An 18957-nucleotide genomic window follows, 5' to 3' on the forward strand; every position below is an offset into this window, starting at 1 on the left:
CAAATTATAATATATTTTTATATTATAATATATTAACATTATAAATTATAATTTATCAACATCGGGTTTTAATACTGCGGACACATGATGGAATTTCTGTGATAAAACAGGATTCGAAGCAGACAAAAGAAAGTTGAATACTTTTACGTAATGTTCCGATAATATTCTCCTTTTTTTCTTCATGTTAATTATAACATTCTCTTTTTTTATTTCACATGCCACAATTAAGGAAAAATCTAAGGAAAAAGCTCACATACAAAGCTATTAAATAAATCTCTCTTTATACAAATACTACAAATATTCTGTTACATTTTGTCACAAACTGAGCTTAACGCATAATGCTAAATAAAGGCATTTACATTGCGCGCGATTAATGTCACTCGGCGAGGCAAATTATGCGCGTTGCGCAAAAGCATACCATCCCAAATGCATCGAATCTCAATGTAACGATACAGTACTCGTCATTACGCCGTGTGGCCTGAATTAGTATCCATCTATTACATATTAAATTATATCAAATGCGCATTCGTGATTATCATTCCGACATTATAATGCGGTCGTAATGCCGTAGTATAGGAACATATATTGAACGCTCGTTATCTCTAAAATTGTAAAAGAGATTCACGGCTAAAAATCTATACATATGCGGAGGGAAATTATTAAATCGCGAAATTAATTGCTCTCTTTTATCATGTCACATTTTTTTGATTAAAAAATCTTTTCATGATATGCAAACTGTATGTCTTTACCATATTTGTCATATTTATCATCATTTTTGAAATTTTTGTGATTTCAAATCACAGTGCAATTTTGCGTCGGAACGGAATTCAATAAATTGACGTATTAGCGATTTACCATATATATCTCGTGAATCATATTTTTTCGATATAGAAACGCGCGGATTTATCACCGACGTTACGAATATTCGACAGATTTATTTTCACTCGTTAATCGCATTAATCATGGCTTTGAACAATCGATTTCTCGCTATTTCTGATTAAACGGTCGATTTAATCGTGTTTCTTTATAAGTCCCTTTCAGAATTGGTAGTTTTTGTTGTAAATGTCATACACTTCGGAACTAGGTTACAATCGAATCCGGGACTAATTACTGTAATCCGGATCTAATCTGGAGCCGAGCCGTACTGGCGGCAAGTGAATCGATGCTGCCAGAATCAATCAGAGATAATAATTATTGGGAACTACTTGTATCAAATGACAGTCATAAAGACAAATGGAAGAAGCAATTGTACATTGCACGATATTTAGTATATCGATAACATTCTTTTACATTTTCTCTCTCTCTCTCTCTTTCTCTCCCTCCTCTCTCCTCTCCCCCCCCCCTCTCTCTCTCTCTCTTTCGCGCGCAATTAAATTATAATTATAATTTAATACGAAATATAAATCTCTACGCAGAATAATAACACTCTTGCTCTTCATTTCTGTAACTTTGTAACACTTTGCGAATAACAACAAGTTCCTCGGATAATCAGATGTGAGATCTAGGAGAGTAATAATCCGTAAAATGTAATTATAAAAAAGTGGGACATTTTGCACCATTACCCAAGAAAATAGAACATGTCGTATTTTAAAAGTCAGAACCCGCATACCCACTTTATATACGCATGTTATCTTGACGTATCTTTTAGTAAAAGGAAAGCTCCGGGCTGGCAGAAAACCTAGCGAAATAATCGTAAAACAAATTCCATTTTACGCTTTATGGATGCCGGAAAGTTTTAAATTTTTACGAAAAAAGTCTCGCTTTCAAACGTAACTTAATAAGTTTAAAATAATTTAACGCTGTACGAAAGATTCGTAATGGATCATACGAGTGGGATAAATTCATTATAGCTGCTCTTTTGCTCGCGCAGTAATAGAAACGTTCGAATCGACGCGGAGCAGGAATTTGCGAGACGAAGAAATTTTATTGCTTTTATAATAAAAGAGCTCGCGTTCTCCGCATATTCGAGCGTGCCGAACGACGTGCGATTACACCCGCGTATAATTACACCTGATGTTGGCCACACAGCGTGAGACTCTTTTGCGCCATGTTTTTGTCAGCCCAAGACAAAACGTGAGGAGAGGAACACAGAGAAGAGAGGAACGCGATGGAACGGAGCGGGCGAGATTTCCACAGATCAGTTCGCGTGCCTGGAAGTTTGCGTGCAAAAAAATAGGTCATACAGATATTTCGTTATGACGTATTGCTTAACAATCTACTCATTCACCTGGTTGGCGAGCGCGGATTAATTAGCCAGACAAGATTAATTAATTACGGCGACCTCGACGAGTTCGACCTAGGGGGGCAGGAGGGGAATGTCCCGCTTTAGTATCGTCGTGCCCGACATCAAATTGAGCAAGGATTTTATTTTCATAATCAAAACCTCGAGGCTCTAATTATATCTGTTTACATATTGCAATGTAATGTATAATCCGTATAATAATGTATATCTATCATATTTGTTATATAAACTTTATAACGTTCGTACAACAATAATACAGTTCATTAATCTCACATTCCATTTGTTAAACAGTTTTTTTAACATAAGATAAAATAGTTTTTTTTTTAATAAAAAATATTAAAATTTGATACGTGTAAGCGATATATATCGCGAAAATATGGATAAATGTATAAGAATATTTTTGAATTTGATGTCAATAACAGAATATATAGAGTTCATTCACCCCTTAGCGAACGTAGACATCTTCTTTCTTTGGAAAGCGGTAAGAAAAGCCGACAACACGTCAACTGGCAACGATTTATTGCTAATTATTGTTCTGCGTGTGGAGTCCGGTAAAACCGCAAAACTCTCTCTCTCTCTCTCTCTCTCTCTCTCTTTCGCGCGCGATTAAATTATAATTATAATTTAATACGAAATATAAATCTCTACGCAGAATAATAACAATCTTGCTCTTCATTTCTGTAACTTTGTAACACTTTGCGAATAACAACAAGTTCCTCGGATAATCAGATGTGAGATCTAGGAGAGTAATAATCCGTAAAATGTAATTATCAAAAAGTGGGACATTTTGCACCATTACCCAAGAAAATAGAACATGTCGTATTTTAAAAGTCAGAACCCGCATACCCACTTTATATACGCATGTTATCTTGACGTATCTTTTAGTAAAAGGAAAGCTCCGGGCTGGCAGAAAACCTAGCGAAATAATCGTAAAACAAATTCCATTTTACGCTTTATGGATGCCGGAAAGTTTTAAATTTTTACGAAAAAAGTCTCGCTTTCAAACGTAACTTAATAAGTTTAAAATAATTTAACGCTGTACGAAAGATTCGTAATGGATCATACGAGTGGGATAAATTCATTATAGCTGCTCTTTTGCTCGCGCAGTAATAGAAACGTTCGAATCGACGCGGAGCAGGAATTTGCGAGACGAAGAAATTTTATTGCTTTTATAATAAAAGAGCTCGCGTTCTCCGCATATTCGAGCGTGCCGAACGACGTGCGATTACACCCGCGTATAATTACACCTGATGTTGGCCACACAGCGTGAGACTCTTTTGCGCCATGTTTTTGTCAGCCCAAGACAAAACGTGAGGAGAGGAACACAGAGAAGAGAGGAACGCGATGGAACGGAGCGGGCGAGATTTCCACAGATCAGTTCGCGTGCCTGGAAGTTTGCGTGCAAAAAAATAGGTCATACAGATATTTCGTTATGACGTATTGCTTAACAATCTACTCATTCACCTGGTTGGCGAGCGCGGATTAATTAGCCAGACAAGATTAATTAATTACGGCGACCTCGACGAGTTCGACCTAGGGGGGCAGGAGGGGAATGTCCCGCTTTAGTATCGTCGTGCCCGACATCAAATTGAGCAAGGATTTTATTTTCATAATCAAAACCTCGAGGCTCTAATTATATCTGTTTACATATTGCAATGTAATGTATAATCCGTATAATAATGTATATCTATCATATTTGTTATATAAACTTTATAACGTTCGTACAACAATAATACAGTTCATTAATCTCACATTCCATTTGTTAAACAGTTTTTTTAACATAAGATAAAATAGTTTTTTTTTTAATAAAAAATATTAAAATTTGATACGTGTAAGCGATATATATCGCGAAAATATGGATAAATGTATAAGAATATTTTTGAATTTGATGTCAATAACAGAATATATAGAGTTCATTCACCCCTTAGCGAACGTAGAGGATAAAGTTAAGAGCTATCAGAGAACCTGACGGCATGATCGCGCGCACAAATTGGGTCTGCTTTATACGTATGTAAGAGCCTCGATAATAAGAGAGTGAAATTTCTAGCATCGCGCAACTACTTCCAAAGCTATTGTGTGTACCGGTATATATTATTTCTGTCTGTTGAAGAATAGAGGTCTCTGTCAATTATAAACGCGTATAACGCGCAAGAATTAATGTAAAATAATTATAATAATTTAATATATAAAATATAAATTCTCGTACGATTGATTCTAACGTATAATAAATCGAATTAATATTTGTCTTGTGAGAATTAATAAGAAAAGCATGAGAGGATTGCATTATATACCAAATTGAACATTGTACCCAACTTAAGCACGAAGTTCGGCGGCGAAGCGAATGCTAAGGGCTTTCGGAAGGATCTGTCAGGCTGTTCGTACGATAATGGAGCAGCGAAATTTCCTTCGCATCGCGCAGCTACCTTTACAGTAAATAATCCTTCACCAAGTCGACGACGGCTGCCAAACAGTAATGATATTCCGGGTACTGTATATATCGAGGCTCTTGTATAGATACGAAGCATTGACGTGATACTCCACATTGCGTATTTTAATCTTAGTTTACGATGCACCGCGATATTCCAGAGTTGTCTCCGATATTTTCTCTCATATATCATGCAAATGTCGGATGTCGAATATCGCAAGTAACACTCGAATACTTATCTATAGATTGCTTCAGATTAATATAATTCTCCCTAAGCTGATTAATTGTTTAATGCGCTTTGCAATTTAACAGCATTATTTTTTTAATAATGTTTCATGTGACTTCCGAAATACATATATTGACTTGCTTAAAATTGCAATAAATGTAAAATTTGAATTAACAATCTTGCAAAGAGAGAGAGAGAGATTAATGACAGGAAATAATATGAGGGAGATAAATGAAAAGTTGTTACATGACAAATGTCCTTCCTGATGTCGGACCGCAGGGTTGGCCGTTATTTAAATGCGCATTTGAAAAACTGCGTCTTTCCTGGTGTCGACGAGAATAATAAAAGGGGTTTGCTTGTGTGCGGAGAGAGAGAGAGAGAGAGAGAGAGAGAAGCATGGAAACGCGCCAAAGTTTGTTCGATTCAACGGGAAAACCCCCTGATGCGTTTATAAGCCTCAGGAACGGTAAAAGTTCGAGCAAAATGTAATTAAGCGGTAAAAACGTTGAAGAGCACTCAATGAAATTATACAGCAATTGTTGGCATACAATATAATACCCAATTAAAATCTCTTTCATATGATATAAATTACTAGAATCGTAGCTTTGCGTGATAAAGTATTGCATTAAATTTCCATTTACGTATTTTTCGCTCACATTCGCATTTGCGATTTTGCGCAAAAGCTATCATTTTACTTACAACAACATTAAACAAATATAGTCGAGGTTATTTTTATTCCATGAAAACAACGCAGTATCAAACGTTCGCTGTTGCATTTAATTAATAATAAAATAAGTAGTACAAAAATATACTTCCTGCAGATTTCACTAACAATGAGAAAAATTTGACGCCAAAAATACCGAAATTGTTAAAAATGAGATTTGCTCGAACTAAAAAATTAAGTGGATTACTCTCGTTAAATATCTTCTAAACTAATGCTCCATCGATCCGCGTCAGTTCGCGTTACATCTCCGGCTATGGAAATACCCTGCCTTGACGATGACCCTTTAGTTAAACGCGCCGGAAAATTCTCGTGTCAGTTGCACTTTTAAAAATTTTGGTTGAATTTACTGCCGCGTTTTTCTGCATGAATGTGATATTTACAAGTTTCGTAATCAGCTGTTTCGGCGCGAAACATTCTCCTCTGTATAACTGGTGTGCCACTTTAAAGGCGGAACCGCTTTTTCGATCGCTTTTGAAGATAAATAATGACAGCGAACGAATCTTATAAAGTATTCGGTGCAGACAAAAATTCGTACTTTCACTAATATTCAAATTTCCAGGCAATGTCGGATATAATGTAATATATAATAACTTCATTATTTCAGATACATAAAAATCATACAGTATAATAATAATCTTAGATTTTGAGCAAGATTGTTAGGCATTTTGGATAGAATTATCGTGTATTTCAATAAATTTTAATTTTGTTAAAATATAAAATTGTTCTGCATTTATAATTTATTACACAAAGCTAAATTTTATTATAATTATTTAAATATATTTATTTTTAAAATGTTTCTTATTTTACATATATATGCAGCATTTATAAATTTGTTATATTCTAATTGTTATTAAAACCACATAGTCCAAAAATTAAAAAGAAAATATAGTTATGTTGCAAGCCGTTTATAAATTCGGCTTCTTTACCTCGAAAAAACCTGGAGTTTCTATAAAACACTAATCTACACTAATTCGGTGCTTCACGAAAAAAAAAAAATAAATAAAATAAAAGCTTTTGCGAAAAGACTAATTGCAAAAAAGCTGCAACATATATAAATACTATAATAATTAAATAATAATTAAATACACTTTAATAATTTTACATTTATTTCTTATTTATTCCGATTACTTCTTTTTTTGCATTTTGAAAGGGAATGTCTCGTGCAATTTAAAATGTATGGGAGAATAAATGTATGATATAAACATATATACGTATTCAAGCTTTTCAAATGAAAAAATGGACACCGTGTTATCAGTGACAACGGCACGTTCTCAATGGAACGCGTATCCAGAGGGATTTAATTTAAAAAAGCGTTATACAACGATCTCCTACCTGGTGTTAAGCCCCGCAAGCGGATCCGATTGCCGATGGTGACAACACTATCACTGGATCCTCAGAATCTCGCGGAACCCCTAAATCTCCAAAATCGTAGCACACACGCGATACCGGCTCCGATACCGGGGGGTAGCGAAGGGGAAACGCACGTCGTCGCACACTCGCGCGAGCGAGCGCCGCGCGGTCTCGTTCGCGTTGATTTCGCGAGCGAAGGAAGAGAAAAAAAAAGGAAGAGGGAGAGAAGAAGGAAAGAAAAGAGAAAGAGAGAGAGAGAGCGTTAACAGCGAGTAGAGCCGAGGAACTTGAAGCGGACGCTCTCTCGTCGCGAGGGAGTCGCGGCACGATACTGACGAGTCGCCTGTGGGGCGCGCGGATCTCATGCCGCCAGGATCTCCATCCCCACCGGAGCGGCGCAGAGAGAAGCGGTCGCCCGACATTCAGGGCCGGTTGATCAACGGCGGGATCGTCGTCACGATCAGCGAAACTATGGACGCGCGTCTCGGGGTTGATTAACAATCAGTCCGCAACAACTGTGCATCTGACATACGCGGGTTAACCGCGATTGTCGGATGAAACTGCCGCAATTCCGGACGTTTCGGTTTCTCGCAGAACGCTCCTACGGAATATAATTGTCCTCTGATGACTAAATATCAATATATCTGCTAACGTCTCTTGATTTGTCATCCGAAAGTATTCGATTATGTGCAGGATATTTCAAAGTTAAACAATTTGCCAGTATGTTTTATGAATAGAAATAAGAAAGAAATGTTATATAATGTAATCATAGAGAGGTCCAGAAATGTTTTATTATCACGTTACTTTAAGAAAAAAAGTAATTTGTTTAATTTTCTATTTCAAAATGCCATCCTCCGTTGCTAATGCAAGAGTTGATATCATTGCGAGATTTAATTTGACATCTTATAAATCTCATATTTATCATGCTTTAGTTTAATGAATGCATCATTGAGCCTGACTATCAGTTTCTGTCGCGAATCAACTCTCGTAGGGTACACTATCGTTTTCACATTTCCCCGCAGATAAAAATCTATATAAAACTTGGTAATCTCGGAGACTAAACAATTGGTCCTTCTTAGATAAATATCTCTCTCGCCAACCTATTCTTACATCGTAATATATTAACAGCAAATCCGCTATTCATGTTTGATATCTTCATTGTAACGTTTTAATAAAGCGTTTCAAGACCTATGTTTATATAGTATTTTTTTCTTTTTTTCCTCATAATATATACTGGCAAGATTTGATCGTTTAACTTTGAAACATCCTGTATAAAATAGCCGGATTATTCTCTTATAAAAGCGCGCGTTTCAGTTTTTACGAAATATTCTCATTATTATATCGTATTTTCCATTCTCAGATTCTTCGTGCCTTCCAACTGATTAGATGGGCGGTGCGAACGAATATAGCAAAGCCAAATGGATGAGCTAAGATCGAGAGAATTAGAAGTTGCGCGATCGTGGCGAAAAAACTAGGCAATCTTTGGGACTAGAGTAGGAAGGTAATAGAGAAAGCTGTGTGGTCGCTCGTAAAAAAAAAAATACAGGCATATTATTTGGAATTACTTAAACCGTCTTCAAGTAACTATTAAAGTGGAATAACCGACTTAAACATTAATGCGCAAATCGAATTAATTATTTCCAATTGTATAAGATGTATAGGTAATGGCAAAAATATAACTTTAAGTAAGTATAATGCTAAAAAACGCAGGAAATTGTGAAATAATTAAGAAAATTCTGTAAAGAAAATATTGGTTGTATAGACATCTATATCATAAACGTAATTAACGTCAGACCAATTCACTTTGTCTCAAGTGACCAATTAAAAGCAAATCTTAAGAACACCAACGGTGCGATTAATAATGTGGATTATATATATATACACGTAATATACTTTTGAGCATATTTTATTTATGATACCACATCCAATAAGAAAATATCTGTACAAGAAAAAGCTGGGAAAATATAATAATATTATTATATTTTTGCGATGTCAATTTTTTAAAATATTATTGATATTCTATAGTTAAATTAACTGTCAATATTCTCTCGTGATATCAATCTAAAGTCGAACCGATTATCAAAAGATATTTTTCCATTCTAGATAAATATTAGATTATCAAAGCAATAATACTAAATCCAATCGTATACACGTATTCCGTGAACAGAATTTTATTGTCGAATATGTCGTGAATCGTTCATTGGTATTCGTCTCAAGTTTCTAAAACTGCCCTCCGGATATAAGTCTTGCTTCCGCAAATTTAGTGCAACGAAGATAACGTCAAATATTTAAACGTGCGAGATAAATATTTATTTGCTGATAAAATATCGCGTCGTAATACTTGTTCTTAGCGTATTTGTGCCACGGCAATATATGCTTCATCGGTTATATCTAGCCGTGATGGTCCATTCAGGACGTACGTTCCATCGCTATGAACTTTCGATGTCACGACTCTCTGATTCTTATCTAAAATTCTTCTCCAGGATTTTGCCGCTCGGTACGTATCGTCATTATTACGTACATCGTATACAAGTTGATTCAAATTTAGTTTTTAATCCTGTCACTCACTACAATAATAAAAAAAAACGACCGTCCCAAATTAAAAGGATTATATTGTAAATCAAAATATAAAATTTAATATAAAATATATTTAAAAAAGAATGCAAGATACGATAAAATAACAATATACTAAATGATTAATTTGGAATGTCAAACGGCCTAAGGAAGAGAGAAAATGTCAGAGGCGGAAGGAGGAAATGGAAGTCGAAAGAAATCATATTCTTTTCAATCGTCATCATTCTCTTCGTGATTGAAGCGCTACCACATCCAATAAGAAAATATCTGTACAAGAAAAAGCTGGGAAAATATAATAATATTATTATATTTTTGCGATGTCAATTTTTTAAAATATTATTGATATTCTATAGTTAAATTAACTGTCAATATTCTCTCGTGATATCAATCTAAAGTCGAACCGATTATCAAAAGATATTTTTCCATTCTAGATAAATATTAGATTATCAAAGCAATAATACTAAATCCAATCGTATACACGTATTCCGTGAACGGAATTTTATTGTCGAATATGTCGTGAATCGTTCATTGGTATTCGTCTCAAGTTTCTAAAACTGCCCTCCGGATATAAGTCTTGCTTCCGCAAATTTAGTGCAACGAAGATAACGTCAAATATTTAAACGTGCGAGATAAATATTTATTTGCTGATAAAATATCGCGTCGTAATACTTGTTCTTAGCGTATTTGTGCCACGGCAATATATGCTTCATCGGTTATATCTAGCCGTGATGGTCCATTCAGGACGTACGTTCCATCGCTATGAACTTTCGATGTCACGACTCTCTGATTCTTATCTAAAATTCTTCTCCAGGATTTTGCCGCTCGGTACGTATCGTCATTATTACGTACATCGTATACAAGTTGATTCAAATTTAGTTTTTAATCCTGTCACTCACTACAATAATAAAAAAAAACGACCGTCCCAAATTAAAAGGATTATATTGTAAATCAAAATATAAAATTTAATATAAAATATATATAAAAAAAAATGCAAGATACGATAAAATAACAATATACTAAATGATTAATTTGGAATGTCAAACGGCCTAAGGAAGAGAGAAAATGTCAGAGGCGGAAGGAGGAAATGGAAGTCGAAAGAAATCATATTCTTTTCAATCGTCATCATTCTCTTCGTGATTGAAGCGCTAATCTTACCAATCTAGTCTTTACTGCTTTCTCCTCTTCTTATTGTCAGTAATATAGATTAACTTTAACTTCGCTAATCTTAGAGCTTCGTCGTCTTATACGATCACAATACGGCTATAAAATGAGTAAAGTAAAATCTTCATCAATATGAAAAAGTCCAATCCATCGCTTCGAAATTCGATTCGGATATAACGCACCTAAAGATTGATGCAAATCTTACGAAACAGTTTACTGTCTCGGGCAACGCGCACTTTCTCTCGCGGCTCGTCGAGTAACGGAGGCCAATATAAAAAGCCTCGTATTCTCTCGTTTCAATGTCAAGGCGTGAATAGTCTCAACACGGGGAACTTCAATAGTCGCGAGCGATAAAAAGAAAAACTTGATTAAAATTTCAAAGTTCACAACCGCGTACATCTTACTTTCCTTTCTCCTCTCCGATCTTCTTTCTACATTTTGCTGCAACGCGGAATCTTAATTCGCCATTTAATTTCCGAGCTTAAATATCGAAAATCTCCCGCAGAATTTGTAAGAGAGAGAAAAGATGGTAAATCAAGTTTTTTTCTTGTTAGGAAGTTATTCAATCTTTAGATACAGCTACGAAGAATCGTAGCGGAAGCACGTCGAGAGCCTCGAGGCGATGCGATGTATCATACGGCTAGATACTCCGGAACATTTTACGAATCGCCGCGAGGGTCACGTCGCGTCGTGAGCCATACCGTGAGCTGTCCAGGAATCGTAAAAGTAATCGCAGGTCCCGGCATGGCTCTCGATCGTTTCTCGTGATGCGACGTACACCGCTAGCACAGCGTAGTACAAGTCACTACCCGGTGAATGAGACACGGTCTCCCACGCCTCTCCATTCGTCTTGCTGCGGAGAGGAAGTCGCTGGCTCCTCTCGCAGCGACCAAGAGGAGAGAGGTGATCTGCGAGAGCGCATCCTCTTACCGCGATGCGGACGCGTCGCTTGGTATAAACTCACTTTCATCTGTGATATTAGCCGAGCCAAGGCGACCCGAGACTTGGCGCGATTCGCCTTTCGATTCGCGCGATCGAATTGCCTGCGCGATCGAGTCCTTGCATAAACGTCCTCGGACGATTAAGCCGAGGGCGTTTGACACGAGACGAGCCAGGAAAGAAATGAAATCTTCCAATGCCTGCTCGGCGAAATGTTATTGAGACCTCCTCTACATGCTGCCATAATCATTATAATCTAAGATCCAACAAAAGATTCTATCTGAATCTCTCGGAAATGACGATAGAATATATTTTCGCGAAGCGAAATACGTATCTAATAATAAATAATCGCAGGAGTTTCTTTTTCATTGGAAAAAAAAATTCTCTCCCTTTTATATCGCATGTGTCCTCGATGTTTGATCTAATTGGATCGACGTTACGCAAAAGTGTGTAACCGATTGGGCAATGTAAAAGCCCTGCTCTGTGAATTTAATCTATATTCGAAACCGCTTTACACTCTCGATCAGTTAACTCATTTGCATAATACGATTCAATTCCGCGCTCAACGATATTAAAGACATGCTTTTTCGTATTTTAACGACGAGCTATCGTGATTACAATCTGCGAGGGCGACGGTGACACCGAGAGCCAATACATATTCGCTCGTAATCCCATGTTGTACTCCTCTCCTTGTAATGCATGCAAACGAAACGACTATTGCCATTGTCTCCCGATTCACCTCTTCGTGCCGGTAATAACAGCAGCACGTGTTGGGGAAAAAGAAAGGGGAAAATACACCCCGCGTGAAAAAGTCCAATTACAGAGGTACCTGCGCTGCTCGAGGCGAGCACTTTTCCTGAATAACGTATGCGGACGTGGTTACTGCGACGTAACAACGAAGCTAGATACTTAAGAGACGCTGAAATACGAGAAAGGATATTTTTAAATATACATCTTCTCGTGTACACCGGCCGAAACAAGAAAACTATGAAACTGTGAAAATTATAAATCCAAATAGTAGATGATTTATTCATTTCTTTCTTTCTTTTTTTTTTTTTTTTTGCGAAATTGATATTATTTTCTCCATCTCGTTTCGAAGCAAAATGACAGCCAAACGAATCAATCTGAGACACAAAACTGATATTTAATAACTAAACCAATAAACACTTTTCGATTAAATTAAAACTTCTCTCAGTGACTAATTGATATAAAACTCGTGGTGCAGAACTCAGTAATGATTTAGTATTGATTTCAGTAATTATTTTTGATAACAACTCTCGTGCGCGCTACGTTTTAATTTAATATTCTTAAAAATTGTACACGGTTATTATGTATATCTATAAGTAATTAAAAACATGTAATTATCAAATATTGCTTTCGACATTATTGAAGAAATATAACAGTCAACTTGTATTTAATAAAGTTGCCAATATATATAAAATATGCACACATATAAATTATATTATTACAATTCTATTAATTTGGAATTTCGATATATATATAAAGTCAATATATAAATATAATATGTCGAGTTTACTGTTTTTGATATTATTAAAAAATGTAATTATAACACATGCTATTGATAAATATATATGTGAAAACAATTAAATATATATCAAATGTCAAAATTATCAGAGATAAAAAACCACGTACTATTTAGCTGCGTTTAATAATGCATTATTCGATTTATTATCACGCTTTATCCCACATTCCATTTCGCGGCTTGATTATATTGGTGATGAATTCTGCACGCGTTGCATCGTATTAACCTGCTTGAACATTCCATTCTATTTTGGAAAGCTAGCGGCGTATCTCAATTTCGCGATTGTAGAATCGAGAATTATTCATCGCGCGCTATAAATTACAGCCGACAGCTTGCTGACGTCGCATCAGCCGGCCTGAGGACTTACTTTCTTCCCTGTCATGATGAAAACTAATTGTTCGGTCGTTGTCCTCTCGCTTCCTCGCGTTTTCGTCACGCGTATTCCGCCACTTGACATTCAGAGTCTGTTAATTCATTTAATTGATATACATATAAGCGGAAAAAAATTAATACTAATCTTATATACAATCAAAAATGTCATTATTGATAATTATGTCAATAATTATGAATGATAATTATATCAATAATTATGAATGTTATTATTCATTAAATCTATATTTAAATAAATTTCTCTTTTAAAGTTATTCAAAGATGAGATGTCTAAAGAAATTCAAAATTGATACTTAATATCATGAAAGCAAAAAATATTATTTTATAATATCTTTTAGCTTTATGTAATTATTAGATCAACCATGAAATACAAAAATAAACTCTGTAAATTTCTTGAAGAAAGAATCTGAAATTTAATGATGTTGACACATTCTCTTTTGTATCTATATATATAACACATAGAGCTGAAACATTTTATTGAAATACTTTGAATTTGTTTGTTGTAAAAAAACGCTTTGAAAACATGAGTTATTTTATATACATATATTAAAATGTTCACAGAACGTCAACAATTTAATTATAAAAAGGTCGCAACTTGATTCAGTAGACTTAACCCGTAAAAAGGAGCATCCCAATGTTCTAGAAAGTAATCAACGTGCAACGAGGTTCTCTCTCGCGGTCATTGAGTGACTGAAACTTGTTGATTACTTTCTTAAACACTGCACTGCCGCGATATCTCATTCCACTTTACAGTAAAAAGTATGTTTGTATAGGAATTTATAGTACTACGTAATGATGTCAGGAATGAAAAACGAATCAACAGACCGTAATTTCGCAGATCCAATAACATATTATACCGAAACGTAGAATAAGCATCTCGACTCAAACTATTATTCCCGCTCGGGAGTTAAAGGGTTCCGGACCAATTATATTAAATCTACGGTGTCAGCAGCGAAAAATCACATGTGATTTCATCTTGCAATGGAGTATAAATTCTTGTAAAATATCGTTTGTTCCTCTTTTATTTTACACGGCTGGATAAATTTTGCTGAAAAATTTAATCAACTGTCAGCGAATTCAGTCGCATAAGGCATATTTGAAATAAATTATATACGGCCATTTATTAATCATTAATATGAAAGATAGAGAGAGAATTTGCGGCGCGTTTTATAAGTTTAATCTATAGAAAGCGAGTGTGTATGTGTATGTGTGTGTAAGATGTATGGTATGCAAAAAAAACTCATTTTGCACCGCGAACTAAAATTACCTACGATTTCTCACTGGCGATCTTATAAAATCCGACGGCTACAGCGACCGATCCACAGCCTTAAGCAGAGATTAAGCTTCATACTCGTATAACATCTTGACTTGTGTGCGTCGAAACGTGTTTTATCGAACACGCGTTATACATATCGCGGCAAAACAGCCGCCGGAGAACGCTCGGGTTGGTAGCTTTAAAAGGCTTTTAAATATTTCCATCGATGTGAGAAGTAGTTCCGGAAAATACACGGAAAACCTATCGTCGTAAACACTTTGACGGCGCGTCGATAAAGTGGTTACGGTTGAATATTCGATTTTTTTCGTTTACAGTACATCGCTACGTCAACTGGAATTCTACATTTTTTGTCAGCAGATATTTCAGAAAGCGCAAGCGTAAAAAAAAAGAATAAAATTAACGAAAATTAACGGAATAAAATTCTTTCAAATACTTTCAATGCAAAAGAATAATAATAATAATATACGCTTTTAATAATATACGTTGATCGTGAAAGGAAAATAATAATTAATAATTGTTGCATAAATACTTTTTTTAACATAATGTTCTGTTATATATATCTTTTAACATTTTTGAGATTATAATTAAGTCTCTTTAATAATTATTTATAGTATTTCTCTGCAGATATTTTTTTAAGTATAAATCTGTGTGCTATCAATATAATTCTGTATCAACTCTTTAATCAATAAAATAATCTAAAGCTTTCCATATCAAAAGCTTTTACTTTTTTATACACGCAATTTTTCTGCTTATAATAAGCAACATATCTTTGAATTTTAAATAACACACGAATATCATATAATGCGGAATCATATGTATCGCGTTATATAAAATTATATATACGTTTCTGTACATTAAGAGATATAATAATATAAAAATCGCAAACAGAGATTCGCAGATAATTTTATCATATTTATAAGGAATAAATGACAACAGTTTACACATTCAGCTTATCTCATGATGTATTAGAATCGACGTTCCCATAGAACTCGAGAATTATTAGCATTACGTTTCATGCAACGTTTCACGTAAAAATAAATTGATTTTCTCCGACAACCTCATGGTAAGAGTTAAGATGTTAATGGCAGAAGACGATATTATTATTATTATTATATACATTTGCTGCATTGAAGCGTTCGCTTTGCTGATGCAGGGAACAATCAGACGGGGTCTAATAAGAGAATAATGATCTCCGCGCGAAACTTATTACGACTTGTTAGCCAATCTCAAATCCTCGAAGGTAAAATGTCACCGATAGATGGAAGGACATCCATTATGCCAGAGAGGATTCTCGGAGGACAGCACGGGATTGGATAACATCGTTGAAAGAGGAGAAGAAAAAAGGAACGTATTATACCTACCAGTGTTCCCTCAGTCACGGAAAAGAGGACGCCCTTTCGTGATATTACCGACAAAAGAGCCGGTGCGACCGATCGCCAACGAAAGTTCATCACCGTCACATCGATCTTACCGTCGATCCGTCCCCGTCCAAGGGGAACTAAGGATCTTGATCGGCTAAAGGGAGACGGAAATAACAGACGCTGCAAGATGCATGTCGATGCAATGCGGTGATCTCCGGCCTTAAAGATCGAAACAGTCTCTTAGTCTTTTCTCGAACTTGATTGTACGTGTAGTTATACCAACACCAACACCGACACAAACTAACGCTGTTTTGACCGAAAAAGTTGCGACATCTTTTTCCTTTCAATGAGTTTCTTGAAATGGCCAAAAATCGTGAGATTGCTTGGACGATTTTCGCGCACGTTTTGAAACTCATTCATAGAGAAAAAATTGTTGCAATCTTTCTGTCCGTATTTTCGAATAATTTACCAAGTGCGAATTAGTTCAACAATGTTTGGTTTCAAAATAAAGGAAATTACGAACTCTTGGGAATCTCTTCACAACTTCTTTCTCTCTCTTCTATCATTTAGCTATAAACATATTTTCGTACATAAATCCTTTCTTTCTAAAATATCGGTTTTAAAAAATTTAATATATTGCTAGCTTTTATACATATAATGTCTAATAATATAACAAAGGGATGTACATATATAACGTATGCACTTTTATTTCCCTATCAAATATGTATTTTTAGCTATAGAGAAAGTTTTTTCTATCTTGTTACCTGTAGAAGAAATAGACGATATAATTACGGGCCAATTGCAAATATTTTCCTCCATTTCCAATATTATGAATCTCTTGTTTAATAATCTAGTGATATTTTTTTATATCGTGATTTCTTTCCTGTAATAAATAAAAAATTTTCTTTATTAATAAAAAATTTTATTAATTTTTTTATTATACCGTCTTTTACCCTTTTTATGCCATATATATTTTAAACATCATAAAATATATTTTTTATATGTAATATAACATAGATCAGCTAAAATGTAGATTAACTTTTCAACAAATGTTGTAATATCAGTAATTAAAATATTTATCCAATATTCTTCAATTTTATATATTGTCTTTGCTACTGCTGTCGTAATCACCATCTGTCACTTTAGTATTCATTACCGTTACGGGTACAAATAATAGATGAAGATTTAAAGCACCGACCGAGCGAGAGGATTAAAAAACCGTAGTACGCGTCGCTCAACATGTCAATGTTCATACTTTCTAAAAATGTTCCTATTTCTCAGTGAGTGGGACTATGTAACATTACGTCGCCAGAGCCTCAATCCTGCCGCGAGATCGTGGATCCTTATCGATGTCTTTCCAAGCTTCTCTACCATAGGATACCGCGTCGTCGTCGAACAATGGAAAGACAAGAGGGCCACGTAACGTCGAGGCGCGAGAGAACGCGTCCTTCCGGCATTTTAATATTCCTCCCGGTGTGTTACACGCGTGTTTCCGCGTGCCTATGCGCGGGACAATGCAACACCTCGCCGAGAGATATAGTAGTGGGACGAGAAGAAAAGAGTGTGGCAATTAAGCGACACGCGCTCCCACGCCCCCGGGACATTGGCCCGTGCACACACGTAGCGAAACTGATATCTTTAACTTATCGCGCGCATATCCACCCTTGTCTCCGCTCTATTTTTGTGTTTTCTCTCCGCAAAATAATCTCTCCATTACTCGAACAGCGCTTAATTGAACGTTCGATTATCCGTAGGTCAATTTGGGTAGTAATAAATCCGTCTAGCCGTACGTTATCGATTTATTAAAGATTTTAAGCTATCTAAAATGATCTGAGAAATTTGTGATAGAATCGAGAATACAATTGTATTTATACATATATGTGTATTCTGATATAAAGATTATATANCATTAAAATAACTATGTTAAGAAAAATACGCGAACTAGCAGTTTAAAAAGATCGGATATCAAAAATAAAATAGATAATAAATAATACTGTTAAATTATTGTTTTGTTTTATTTTTTATATATAATATATATTACATAATAAATAAACTTTCTTTTTATATATTTTGAGACATTTGAGTAAATTGTTCGATTATCCGAACATCTTGTTTTCCGATTATATAATAGAGCTTCTACTTTACTTCATACATAGTAAAAAATATGAAATAACTAAATTGTTGAATCTTTATTGATTTCTTACCTTTCTGCAATGTAATTACAAAATCCGATTAGATATGTATTTTGACGTCCACGATCATTTTTAGTTTTCTTTAAATCGTTCGCCCAAATTTTTTTAGAACTATTTCTTTTTCAATCTTTTGGACGATATAAATAAAATGATTATTTACGCCTGTCTCTTATAACAATCACTATATCAGGATATTGTTTGCGATGTTTGATTATTGTTTGTGATTATTTTGAAAAATCTACATACCTTTAACAACACTGTTTGCAGACGATGTCATATTCAATGGAATCATCTATCTACGATCGATTGTCATTTGCTATACGTAACAAGCCACTTATAGATCGGCTATTGATAAAGTAAAATTATGATATATTGTCTTTTAAATATTAAAGTATATCCTATGTTTCTTTCCACAATATACTTACTTCGAACGTAGAGACAAGTAACAATTAAATTGCATATAGCACGGATGACATAGATATATTAACTGCGCACTATGAATGCACATTGATATGACCGATGCAAAGATTGAATCATTATTGCAATTGATATAT

At 34.9% G+C, this 18957-nt stretch overlaps 1 protein-coding gene across 1 annotated transcript in view; it reads right to left on the reverse strand.

The window, feature by feature from the left end:
• Window positions 1-7262, reverse strand: part of LOC115234670 — a 54875-nt gene extending 47613 nt beyond the window's left edge. The window contains 1 exon segment of the mRNA XM_029805892.1: window positions 6950-7262. The gene's annotated coding sequence lies outside the window, so the exon portion shown is untranslated.
• Between the last annotated feature and the right edge of the window lie 11695 nt (window positions 7263-18957).

This window comes from Formica exsecta, unplaced genomic scaffold (assembly GCF_003651465.1).
Source record: "Formica exsecta isolate Colony F162 unplaced genomic scaffold, ASM365146v1 scaffold201, whole genome shotgun sequence".
Lineage (NCBI taxonomy): Eukaryota > Metazoa > Arthropoda > Insecta > Hymenoptera > Formicidae > Formica > Formica exsecta.